We start from the raw sequence: 9,240 nt of genomic DNA, 5'->3' as shown, positions 1-9,240 counted from the left end.
TTTTTCCCCATCACTCTCTCTCTCTCTTCCAATCACCCACTGCCTGCTACAAAAATTGGGTTACCCAAAATAATTTTTTTCCTCTTTACACTCAAATTTTAACAAGTTGCATTTGTGGCCCACAAGCAGCACATCCAGTAAAGCCATGCCCCTTCTAGTGGGACCAGGCCCCCTTCTGGGATGCCTTCAGCACGTACAAATGTACCTCTCACTGCTGCTCAACACTTCCTCTATCATAGTGCCCCTCTGTCATTTTCTTCTGACTCCGCCCCTTTATGTGTGTCAGTGTTTTGTCAGTGCATAGTTGCTGACTTCTGGGCAGCCCGTCGGCTCAGCGGGGGGGGGGGGGGGCAGTGAGCTGACGTGACAGGGGGGCGGGCCAGAGGCGGAATGAAGGTGGAACAGGGCGTGGCTTCTGGACCGCATCATTTAAGCCACGCCCGCTGTGTAATGCCGCGATTACCGGCATTATACAGCAGGGGGCGTGGTTACGATGACGCGATTCAACAAGAATCACGTCATCGTCTGCGCGGACCGCCCACTTTACTCGTTAAGTAGACGGCGGGCAGGGGGTGACCCGCGGATATCGGGAGACTTGCCTGCACTTCCGGGGGGCCGGGAGGGTCACCCGTTATTCGGGAGCCTCCCGGCCATTCCGGGAGGGTAGGCAAGTATGTGTCAGTGTTATTGTCAATAGTTACTGTATGCTGTTTAGAACTTGTAATGTGTATAAGGGTATCTACCATGGCACTATATGTAAAAGGCAGTGACATGCAGTAACATCAGTGGCTGGGGAGGCACACATGGGATGGGTCTGAGGCAGTGGTCGAAGTGGAAATTTTGAAGTGGGGGTATGGAAAAGTGAAGGTTGTAATTATGCTCCAGAAAAGCGGGCATGGCCTACAGTGTAGTTTACCACACCATAGACCCCTTTTATACACAATAGTAGGACCCCCTTACTGGTGCCCCTTTCACATTATACCACACAGTATGAGCCGAAATTCACATTATACCACACAGTATGAGCCGAAATTCACATTATACCACACAGTATGAGCCAAAATTCTCATTAAAGCACACGGAATGAGCCGCTATTCACATTATACCACACAGTATGAGCCAAAATTCTCATTAAAGCACACGGAATGAGCCGCTATTCACATTATAGCACACGGTATGAGCCGAAATTCACATTATAGCACAAAGTATGAGCCGAAATTCACATTATAGCACACGGAATGAGACAAAATTGAGGGAGAGTGACAGCATGGACCTGGAGAGTGACAGAGAGACAGGGAAAGTGACAGCAGAGACAGGGAGAGTGACAGTAGGGACATGGAAAGTGACAGCAGGGACATAGGAACAGAGTGACAGAGAATGGGACAGCAGGGGCATACAGTAGGGACTAGGGAGAGAGAAAGGCAGCAGGGTAAGATTACCTGTTTAGTAGCCGCGGTGGTCTGCGGTGCGGTGAAGGAGGGGGCTGTGGTAGGCGCAGGGTGGAGGAGGTTGAGGGCCTCGGCGATAGTGCGGAGGAGGTGCCACAATTGGGTGGAGTTAGGAAGTGTGAGGTGACAGAGCAGGAGAGGGAACCTGTGTGGGGGAGGGTGGAAGGGGTCGGGGTGCAGAGAATAGGGGGAGGAGTTAGGAAATGTGAGGTGACAGAACAGGAGAGGGAACCTGTGTGGGGGAGGGGCTGCCAGGAATGGGGGTAGGAGTTAGGAAGTGTGAGGTTACAGAGCAGGAGAGGGAACATGTGTGGTGGAGGAGGGAGGGGTTGGGGGTGCCACGAATGGGGGGAGGAGTTAGGAAGTGTGAGGTGATAGGGCAGGAGAGAGAACCTAAGAGAGAGGGGAAGGGAGCCTGTGTTAGGGCTATCTTGAAGAAACAGCCACTCACCACTGTTTGTCACAAGGAGCTGCTATAGAAGGACTCTCACACATTCCCAGATGCTGTGGTTCTGCTGTATGTGCTCTGCAGTAGTTCTGTGCTCAGCTGCTGCCTGTGTGCCGGGAACTGGAAGAGCTCACCTCTGACACAGCACAGCAGCCTAAGCTCCTCCTAACTGGTGGCAGTGTGATCCAGCTGGCCAATCACATCTGCCTCGTTGACAGGGGGCGTGCTTTGTTGTGGCCTGCAGGCACGGCTATGTCAATGAGGCAGATGTACAGGTGCCACTTCTCCACATTTTTTTCAATGGGCTTTCCTGCCCGTGGCTTGGCCCCACACCCCGCTTCAGCCAGTTTACTATAGTCAGCAGGAGGCACCCGTTCTCCCTGCCTCATATTTGGCTGCAGTTTCACAGCATAAATTATTCAAATACCATAAAGAATATATTTATGACACAGAATATGTTACAAATATCTTCTTTGTATTATTTTAATCCTTACGACAGGGAAGGCACTGCCTCCCCTGCCTCACCTGACTGCACGTCCCTGGTAAAAGGAGCTTTACTGTGGTGTAACATATATAAGCATCTCTACTGTGGTGTGACATGCATAAGTGCTCTTCCATGGCATAATGTGTAAAAGGGGCTCTACTGTAGCGTAACATGTTTAAGAGGATTTACACTCTGTGGTGTAATGTGAATTGGTACTTTTCTGGGGTCACGCCCCTTCCCCATGAAACCAAGCCCCTAAATATTACACTGAGGAGCACCAAAATATATATTCGCTTATCCAAAAATGAGTTTTCAGCTGGCCCTGGTTGCACCCCAAAGTTGACATATTTTCCTGTTTAAAAATAATCTCCAGTCTTTTACAAATTAATTTAAATTGTAATTCAATAGTGTATGGTTTCAGGAGGCAGTGTATAGTACTGTATTGGGTGTCCCTATCAGCTGCAAGCAAAATAATAATTGCAAAATAAACTTTTTTTTCTGGTGTCTAAAAAATCTTTTATAATTCAATTGAAATTGTATTTCAAATGTGTGTGTTTTTGAGAGGTAATGAATATTACTGGATGTAGCTGTGTCCCTGTCAGCTGCACCTCAAAAAGTATAAGTGCAAAAAATACCTTTTTTATAATTCAATTTAAATCAAATTTCAAGGTAATATTGTATTTTTGAGATGCAGCGTATATTGTTAATGGTGTGGTAATGTCCATGTCAGCCGCACCCCAAAATAAAAAAGTGTAAAAAATACAGTTTTTATGGTGTCTAAAAAAATCAGAAGTCTTTTAAAATTCAATTAAAATCATATTTCAAGAGAATATTATGTGTTTTTGAGAGGCCACATATATTACTGTACTTACTGGGTGCGGTGACTCCATCAGCTGCACCCCAAATTAAGAAAAGTGTAAAAAAAGATTTTATATTTTTTTTACCGATGTAAAAAAAAAATCTCCAATCTTTTAATAAAACTGCATGGTAAAGGTAAAAGGCCCTCATTTCCCTATCACATTGTACACTCACTTGGTGTGGTGCCTACTAATTTCAACTTCAGTAGCTGTAGCTTTAATCCTGTCCTAGGCCAATATTTACTAAGAATTCGAGTTTGTCCGTTTTTTGTTTTTTTTCGAAGTCCCAATCCGGGAATTAACTAAGCACCAATCTCGGCAGTGTTTGGACTATTTGTAATGGTTTGATTATCAAAGTTCAGAAATACGAATGAATAGACCATCGGTCAAACGCAGCTGTTATTTCATAGAATACGGGCATTCACTATTCATTCGTATTTGGGTGTTAGTCTCTGAGTGCTCAAGTGCGGGTCTGTTTTTTTGCGATTCGTTAAAAAAAAGCAACAAAAAAATAGACCTGCTTTTTTCAGGCGAGTTTGGATAATCATGCACGGATCAGTGAGATCTGTGCATGGTTATCTATGGGAAAGGGTCTGTTTACTCTAAAAACGTGGGGAAAAAATTGCGTGGGGTCCCCCTCCTAAGCATAACCAGCCTCGGGCTCTTTGAGCCGGTCCTGGTTGATAAAAATATGGGTAAAGAATTGACAGGGGTTTCCCCATATTTGATCAACCAGCACCGGGCTCTGTGCCTGGTCCTGGTGCAAAAAATACGGGGGACAAAAAGAGTAGGGGTCCCCCGTATTTTTTGTACCAGCACCGGGCTCCACTAGCTGGACAGATAATGCCACAGCCGGGGGTCACTTTTATACAGCGCCCTGCGGCCGTGGCAATAAATACCCAACTAGTCACCCCTGGCCAAGGTACCCTGAAGGAGTGGGGACCCCTTCAATTAAGGGGTGTCCCCCCAGCCACCCAAGGGCCAGGGGTGAAGCCCAAGGCTGTCCCCCCCATCCAAGGGCTGCGGATGGGGGGCTGATAGCCTTGTAGAAAATGTCAGAATATTGTTTTTTGCACAAGAACTACAAGTCCCAGCAAGCCTCCCCCACAAGCTGGTACTTGGAGAACCACAAGTACCAGCATGCGGGGGGAAACGGGCCCGCTGGTACCTGTAGTTCTACTGCAAAAAAAATACCCAAAGAAAAACAGGACACAGACACCGTGAAAGTACAACTTTATTACATTCATTCCGACACACACATACTTACCTATGTTGACACGCCGACTCTGGCCACGTCTTCATCTGTCGACGTCTCCAAGTTGAATCCGGGGCACCTGAAAATAAAATGATACACACCTAAATCCAGTGTGTCCTGTTCTTTTTTTTGTAATCCACGTACTTGGCAAAAAAAAATACGGAAACCCGACCACGCACTGAAAGGGGTTCATGTTTTCACATGGGACCGCTTTCCCCGACTGCCAGGACCCCCCCCTGACTACTGTTAAAGAGGGTCCCTTCAGCCAATCAGGGAGCGCCACGTCGTGGCACTCTCCTGATTGGCTGTGTGCTCCTGTAGTGTCTGTCAGGCAGCACACGGCAGAGAAACAATGTATCGCCTATGTGCTACATTGTATCCAATGGTGGGAACTTTGCGGTCACCGCTGTTTCCTGTTTGATTCTTGTATTTACTTCTTCACCAGTTCAGGTTATCCCTCTGTTATTATTTCTGGACATTTCATTCCTCTTTCATACCTCCCAACTTTAGCCTACCTGAAAAGGGGCCTGGCCTCAATCATGGCCTTGTCCAACTTGGCGTGGCTTTACCAAATGGACCTTTTTTCAGCCTTTTGGGGGCGTGCCCAGCGCTCTCCTAGCGATGAATACATGCTGTGCGCACTCACTATTCAGTGATCGCCGGCTGCTTTGCAGGGCAGAGCAGCGGGTGATCAAAGCCTCCCCCAACTGCCACCCCGCCCGCGGGACACTGCTGCCCGCGGGTGCGACAGCTGGACAGGGTCTGAACAGCGGGACTGTCCTGCTGAAAACGGGACAGTTGGGAGGTATGCTTTTTATTCACATCAGGACTCCTGTTTATCAGTATGTCATCCCTGCATACTGTATACCAGCTTGTTTGCTTTCTGCCTTAATTCTTGACTTTAGTTTGCTACTAATTCATACCAGTTACCTGTCCTATCAGTTATTCATTTCAGATATCCCTGCTCCTGGGACCGTCTGTTTGTCAAGCATTATTTAGTATTACTGGTTTATCCACATACCCCTTTCTTGGAGTGTAGTAAATTATGCCAGTGCTTGGAATTCAGGTGCCCAGCATACAGGTGCCGGAATCCTGACCGTCGGCATGCAGGCAACGGGTTGAGTGCAAAAGAGCCCCTTGTGAGCTCGCTGCGCTCGCCATGCTGTGCTCGTTTATTCTCCCTCCAGGGGTGTCGTGGACACCCCAAGAGGGAAAATAGTTGTTGGTATGCCGGCTGTCTGTATGCTGGCTGTCGGGATTCCGGCACCGGTATACTGAGTGCCGGGATCCCGACAGCCGGCATATAAAATGCCTCTCCTTTCTTGTGAGTACCTGTAATAAACTGAATTTTGTGTTCACCGCCATTGCCAGTCAATTGTGGTTTCTCAGTTACCCAGGGGAGTTCGTAACAATATGGTACAGAACAGTGGAAATATTTAGCAGTTACTGGTACTGTTTGGGCTGACAGTACAATCACAAGCATCCAAGTACCACCTGCAAACAAGTACCGCCCTAGGCATATGCCTTATATGCCTAATGGGAAATTCACTACTGCTGACAGCCCACTGAGTGAATATATCACCTTCAACAGCAGGAGTATCTAATACCACAGCTCACTAACAGGCAGGCTTTGCTTAGAAGCATACCATGTTAATCTTGGAAACACTCAAGGATGTGATAGCAAATTGCCTTACCCTGCTAAGACTCTCCTCAGGATTTATAATTTCCGATAATTTCCGATAATATTGTACGGGCATTACAACTGGGTAAATTTCTACATGTACCATGTTTTGTGCACACAATAAACTTGGTGGTTCAGAATTTATTAAAATATGATAGCACTGTGCAGGATATGCTGATGGTGGACAAAATATTTCTGCCCATTTGGCAACCGCATATAGAAATTTACAGCAGCAACAAGAACAGTACAATTTGCCATGCCACCAACTGAAGCAAGAGGTCGTAACCAGGTTGACTTTCACCCCTTACAGTATATGCTTCAGTGATTGGAGGAATAGCTATAAGCCAACATATCAAGCCATGAGATAATGAGAGGGGGGTCGGGGACATGTTGCCCAACTGCAGCACACTGGAGAATATTCTTGGTTTTATGCAAGCTACTTGAACTATTTGAAATTGTATCCAATGTAGTGAGTTCAGGTAATGCCAGCCTAAGTCAAGTAATATCCTTAATAAAACTACTGGAAAATCAGCTAGAGAAGCTGAAGGAGGAAATTACATGATTCCTCAAACTACATTGCACTTGTAGATCAAATTCTTTATTCACTTTGAAAGGACAAAAGGATTTTACATATTTTGCAACTGGATCAGTACATTTTGGCAACAATGCTTGATCCTAGGTTTAAGTCCTATGTAATATTTTCTTTCCAAATGTCACAGGACTTAAGAGATGCAAAGAACTCCTTGCGAGCAAGTTGTCACCTCAAGTGGCACATATCATGACATCTTCTACAAATTGTCAGGAACCAGAGTTCTGTACCCCATGCCTTACCAGTCCGCAGCCTCTTCTGGCTTCAGGAATCCCGTGGGCATTATACCACTCGCCATTCTGCTCCCCAGTGTGCTTGCTACGGCACCCCAAGACGCTGCACAGGCTCTTAGCTATCTTTCCATTCAGCCGCATCTACTAGGTGCAGCCATATTGCTGCCGGTGTTATGCACACCAGTGCCTGCAGGAAAGTACTGGTGTCAGAACTGTTATGCACTCCAGTGTCTGCAGGAATGTACTGGTGTTTGAACTGTTATGCAAAACAGATGGACTCACAGACAAACTGGGGAATATGACATAATGTACACAGAAGGTGATAGGGTAACAAAATACACACAAAGTGAACAGAGAAGCCCAGAGGCTAAGGAACTGGGTATCTCCCTTGTATTAGAACTGCTCAGATGGAAAAGCAAGATGTTGTGTTTTAATACGTAGAGAACCCGAAATGCTGTTGCTAAGGGCAACAGCAAAACCCTAAAGGGTTACCAACGGGTGTGGCAGTAAACTCCTTGGTCAGAGATGGAATGATAGACACAAGGAGAATCTCCACAATCCTAATTCTCACTTGCAGTGCACAGGTTCAGCTTACTGCCACTAAACTGACCCCCGACACCTAGCACAGTGAGACAGGATTAGACAGGCAAGTCTTAGAATACAGCCGCAAACTTGCTAAGTTCACAGAGTAGTAACAGAACCCCAGCAAGCTAAACGACTGACTCCAGTCTTACTGCTAGGTCTGGATTGGCAGAGTGTAATACCAAATCCCCAGGCCTATTTGCAGTAAGCAACAAACAAATACAAAGCTACACAGTACTGGCTAACTTTCATGAACTGACTAACCAACAAAGATTCAGCAGCATCTGCTTACCCTGAAAAGAGGCCTTATAAAGCAGGTGCTGTCCACGCCCCACTCAGACCTCACAGACTGTGAGCACAAAAACCAGCACCGGATCCCCTGCCGTGCACAGAGCCTATAACCACTGCACAGCAAAAGACCCGAACCGGAGTATCTGCTGCGCTCAGGTTACTCCACTAGCACTTGTCTTCCGGTTGCCATGACGACGTGGCAGCACAGGGCAGGAGACCCTAACAGTACCCCCCTCTGACGAGGGGTCAAAGAACCCCTACCACCGGGTTTATCGGGGAACTGCGAGAAGAAAGAGCGTATCAGTCTGGGGGCATGAAGATCACAACTGCGCACCCACGACCGCTCCTCCGGGCTATACCCCTTCCAGTGCACCAAAAATGACAGCCGACCCCGAACCGCCTTGGAGTCAAGAATCCTTTCAACAACAAACTCCCTCTGGCCACGTATCAGAAGAGGGGAAGGTCTTCCACTGGAAGAAGGATTACTAATCGCCCGTTTTAAAAGGGAACAATGAAATGTTTTATTGATACCCAAAGAACGCGCAGATCTAACTGAAATGCCACCGGATTGATAACCCTGGTGATCTTATAAGGGCCGATGAACCGGGGCCCTAACTTATGAGATGGCTGTCTCAACTTCAAATTCTTGGTAGACAACCAGACAAAGTCTCCTAATTTGAAGCTGCAGGGTCTTTTCCGCTTATCAAAAACCCTTTTGGTCACTAATGACACAGACACAAGGGCTTTCTTCACTTTCCGCCAAATACCTCTAAGGACCGAAACCACAGAGGAACCACCAGGCGTGGAGTCCAGGGGGTCAAAAGAATTGGCCTTAGGATGATGCCCATACACACAAAGGAAGGGAGAGATCCCTGTAGCAGAGTGAGCCGCGTTGTTATAGGCAAACTCCGCCATGGACAGATGAGCAACCCAGTCAGTCTGACACTTGGAGACATAACACCTGAGGAACTGCTCCAAGGACTGGTTCACCCTTTCAGTCTGCCCATTAGACTGCGGATGGTAGCCTGACGACAAGCTGACAGAAATCTGGAGATCGGAACAAAATGCCCTCCAGAATTTGGCCACAAACTGGGATCCGCGGTCAGAGACCACATCAAGTGGCAACCCGTGGAGACGCACAACATGCAGCATAAATAATTCAGACAGGCGTCTGGCTGATGGCAGCCCAACCAGTGGAACGAAGTGCGCCATCTTCGAAAACCTGTCAACGACAACCCAGATGGCTGTCATCCCCGAGGATTTGGGCAAGTCCACCACAAAATCCATTGAAATGTGGGTCCATGGCTTAGATGGGATAGAGAGTGGATTCAATGGGCCAACAGGAACCCCTCTAGGAGTCTTATTTCGGGCA

Source organism: Pseudophryne corroboree, chromosome 3 (assembly GCF_028390025.1).
Source record: "Pseudophryne corroboree isolate aPseCor3 chromosome 3, aPseCor3.hap2, whole genome shotgun sequence".
Lineage (NCBI taxonomy): Eukaryota > Metazoa > Chordata > Amphibia > Anura > Myobatrachidae > Pseudophryne > Pseudophryne corroboree.
This window is presented reverse-complemented; position numbering follows the sequence as displayed.